The sequence below is a fragment of the Lycium barbarum genome, chromosome 10, assembly GCF_019175385.1.
Source record: "Lycium barbarum isolate Lr01 chromosome 10, ASM1917538v2, whole genome shotgun sequence".
Lineage (NCBI taxonomy): Eukaryota > Viridiplantae > Streptophyta > Magnoliopsida > Solanales > Solanaceae > Lycium > Lycium barbarum.
In genome coordinates this window covers 39,817,187-39,821,468 of record NC_083346.1, presented here as the reverse complement: position 1 = coordinate 39,821,468, position 4,282 = coordinate 39,817,187, and the positions used below count along the sequence as shown (strand labels likewise).

General features: G+C 41.6%; 1 non-coding gene across 1 annotated transcript; it reads left to right on the top strand.

The window, feature by feature from the left end:
- Positions 1-3,142: 3,142 nt before the first annotated feature.
- Positions 3,143-3,248, top strand: LOC132616364 (small nucleolar RNA R71). Its single transcript, XR_009573150.1, has one exon. It is a non-coding gene; the product is annotated as a small nucleolar RNA R71 (small nucleolar RNA).
- The last annotated feature ends 1,034 nt before the right edge of the window (positions 3,249-4,282 follow it).

The window sequence follows — 4,282 nt, the reverse complement described above, 5'->3', positions numbered from 1 at the left end:
CCAGTCAGGAGCAACAATAATAGGAGCGGTGGTGAGATGCTCTTTTAACTCCTCAAATGCCTTCTGGCACTTATCATCAAACACAAATTTAGCCTATTTTTCAAGAAGCTTGCACATTGGGTTAGCAATCTTGGAGAAATCTTTGATGAAGCGCCTGTAGAACCGAGCATGTCCCAAGAAACTTCGGACACCTTTGACTGAGATAGGTGGTGGGAGTTTTGCAATCACATCAATTTTTGCTTGATCGACCTCGATTCCCTTTTCAGAGATTTTGCGACCGAGGACGATTCCTTCCTTCACCATAAAATGACACTTCTCCCAATTTAGCACCAGATTTGTCTCCTCACACCTTTTTAGCACTTGGCCCAGATGGCCAAGACAATCTTCAAATGAATCACCCACCACAGAAAAGTCATCCATGAACACTTCCAAGAAATCCTCTACCATGTCAGTGAAGATTGACATCATGCACCTCTGAAAAGTGGTTGGTGCATTACACAAACCAAAAGGCATCCGGCTGATTGCAAACGTCCTATAAGGACAAGTAAAAGTGGTCTTCTCCTGATCTTTTAGAGCAATGTTGATCTGATTGTAGCCCGAATAACCATCAAGGAAGCAATAGTAGGAACGCCCCGCTAGCCTATCAAGCATCTGATTAATGAAGGGCATAGGGAAGTGGTCCTTGCAAGTGGCTGTGTTGAGCTTGCGATAGTCCATGCAAAATCTCCATCCGGTGACAGTTCTGGTCGGGATCAACTCATTCTTTGCATTCGGCACAACAGTGATGCCGCCCTTCTTAGGAACACATTGGACTGAGCTCACCCATTTACTATCAGCAATTAGGTAAACCACAGCCACATCCAGCCATTTGATGATCTCTTTCTTGACGACCTCTTGCATATTCTCGTTCAGTGGCCTCTGATGCTCTACATTCGGTTTGCTATCCTCCTCCAACTAAATTTTGTGCTCACAGATCCCAGATGGAATACCTCGAATGTCTGCTATGGTCCAACCAATAGCACGTCTATACTCCCTCAACACCTCCAAAAGATGTAAAATCTGCTCCTCAGTCAATAGGGCTGAAAAAATCACAGGTAATGTATTGTCTGGACCAAGGAACTCATATTTCTGATGTGATGGAAGCTGCTTAAGTTCAAACTTAGGCGGCTCAATGATCGAAGGCTTTGCTGGAGGAGTTGTTCTATTTTCCAAATCAAGATTTAGCTTCTTTGGGTGGTATGAATATGAGCCCAACCCAACAAGTGATTCCATGTCTTCAGCATAAAAATTCATAAGAATACCAGCTAGAGCTTCAACCAAACTTTCATCTTCCATCTTGAACTCCACTTCTTCATCAACAACATCGAACGAATCAATTACCGAAATACTCTCGTAAGCACTTGGTAACTTCATCCTTTTGCTAGCCTGAAAAGTCACTTCCTCATTGTTGAATCAGAACTTGATCTCATTTTTCTCCGAATCCATCAGAGCCCTCCCTGTAGCAAGGAAAGGTCTCCCAAGAATGATGGGAATGTCCCGATCAACAGCACAGTCAAGAACCACAAAATCAACGGGCAACTTAAAATCACCAACCCGCACAATTACATTATCAACCACCCCAACAGGTCTTTTGATATACCTATCAGCCATCTGCAATCTCATAGTAGTCGGCCTTGGCATCCCCAAACTTGATTGTTTATATATAACAAGGGGCATCAAATTAATACTCGCCCCATTATCACACAAAGCACGAGCAAAATCATGGTGCCCAATAGAATAAGGAATGGTGAACGCCCCAGGTTCTCCCTTTTTCTGAACAGTTGTAGTTGAAATGATGGAACTCACAGTGTGAGTCAAACTCACGGTTTCATGTTGCACCGTTTTATTCTTGGTCAGCAGATCCTTCAAACATTTCGCAAAACTGGGCATCTCCTTGACATCTTCCAAGAAGGGAAAATTCATAGATAACTGCTTCAACTGATCATAAAAATTCTCAAACTTAGCATCTTCCTTCTTCTTCAACAACCTCTGAGGAAAGGGAGGTTTAGATTTGAAAAGCTGCATCAAAGGGCGGAGAGCCCCTTTTACAGCCTGCTTGCCTTTGTTATTAGCTTCCTTCTCCATCTTTGGATTATCAGCAACCTTATTGTTAGTAGGATTCTCATAAGCAATAATGGGTGCTTCAGGCTGCACCTCATCCTCTTCATCTATCGGCTCAAGATCAATCACCTTCTCAGCAGCCCCCTGGAATGTTTTACCACTCCTAGTAGTGATGGAAAACACACGGTCTACACCGCCTCCCCCATTCTTCGGATTTTGAATAGTGTCACTCGGAAGTCCTCCCTTTTTAGGAGGGTGCTGCTCTTTAGAAATATCCCTCATCTGCGACTCAAGCTTCTGAATAGCTGTTGTATGGGAACCCACTGTTTCAGTCAGCCCAGATAAAGTCCTTTTAGACTTGGATTGTTTGGCCAGAATCTTCTCAAGCATTGCTTCAACCTTCGAACTACCTTGCTCTATTGACTGCCCGTTTGGTGGTATATAAGGATTGGAACTCTTGTTCCCAAAATTGTTGTTGTTGTTGTAGATCCCTTGGTTCGTACCACCATAATTATTGTTGTAGTTCCCAGTGTTGTTGTAAGCACCTTGACCTTGCTGAGGTCTCCATTGATTCTGATTCTGATAGCCACCTTGGTAATTCTGTCTTTGGTAACCCCCTTGAGAGTTATTAACATAATTAGCATCTTCAACCTGCATAGGTGGCCCATCATGGAATAGACCATCTTGAGCATTTTACATCCCTTTTGGCAAAGCTGTATCATCCTCACAAACATTTACCTTCTTGATTTGGGATTCATCAAACTTCTTCATTAGCAAGGAAATATTTGTTGCAAGTTCTACCAAAGTCTGCTGGGTGTCTTGATTCTCCTTCACTATATTCTGGATCATAGCACTACCATACGGTACCGCATCAGTATTGTTTGAGTGCCAAGCCTGATTATGAGTCGTCAACTTGTTAAGTATGGTGGTCACTCGTCGAAAGGTCTTGTTCATGAAACAACCATCAGCTGCATTATTAGCTACTGACTGTGTCACTGGATCTAACCCTCGGTAGAACTTCTCCATTAATATATGTTCCGGAAAACCATGATTCGGGCTCTTCTGCAAATACTCCTTGAATCTCTCCCGGGCTTCATATAGTTGTTCCCCCGGTCGCTGCTTAAATTCATATATCTTGTCACGAATTTCAGGCTTTTTGCTAGGGGGGTACCACTTTTTGAGAAAAGCAGCTACCATCTCTGCCCATGAAGTAATCGAATTTCAGGGCAGCTTTTCAAACCATGTTCTTGCCTCTCCAGCTAAGGAATATTTTAATAACCTCAACCGAATAGCATCTTGTGGAACATTGTTCTGGATGTGATTAGCACACACATCCACAAAATTCTGCAAATGACGTTGAGGGTCATTCTCGGTAGAGTTCCGAAAGTATCCCTGAAGTTTCAACAACTGGTATAGAGAAGAGTCAATTTTCATAGTAGCAGCTCCAACTCGAGGTTGAACAATAGCAGACGCATAGTATTCCTCTGGAACAAGTTCGGGAAAGATATTCTCATCATCTGATTCATTCGCCTGATTGTTCAACCGATTCCCCTGGTTACAGCACGTTGATTTTGCTGATTTTGATTCATGTTCACCTGGTTTACACAGAGTAGCAAACAAGGTGTGATGGAATAAGCAAAAGACTTTAATCAAAGCAAACACCATTTAGTAATTTCAAAACCGTATTCCCCGGCAACGGTGCCAAAATTTGATACGCTCAAATTACACCTATTAATGGTATAACGCGGACGTTGTCAAATATAGTAACCCAACAAGGTTGGGGTCGAATCCCATAGGGAATATGGTGTGCAAAGGTTACTAAAGTCGTAGGATGCTAAGTTCTAGGTCTAATGTTTTAATCCGATGATTTTGGTAAAAGTTGGTTTTTCTATAACTAATTGCTATCTACTTGCTTTAGTGGAAATTTATGATAAAAGAAACTAAGGTTGTGTCCCCGCTAGATAGGGTGTATGATCATAGGTATTGATCTTGATATACTTATAATGGATCATTATATGAATGCACTTAATCTCTATGTGAATCTCTACTATTTCCCAATAAATAAAGATTATTTCTTTCTATGATTTTCCCAAATATAAGAAAGTCACCATGAAGAACGATTAATCATGCCAAGTAAAGTTTTCTTATTCCTAAGTGAATTTATTAAAAAAAGTTTAAAACT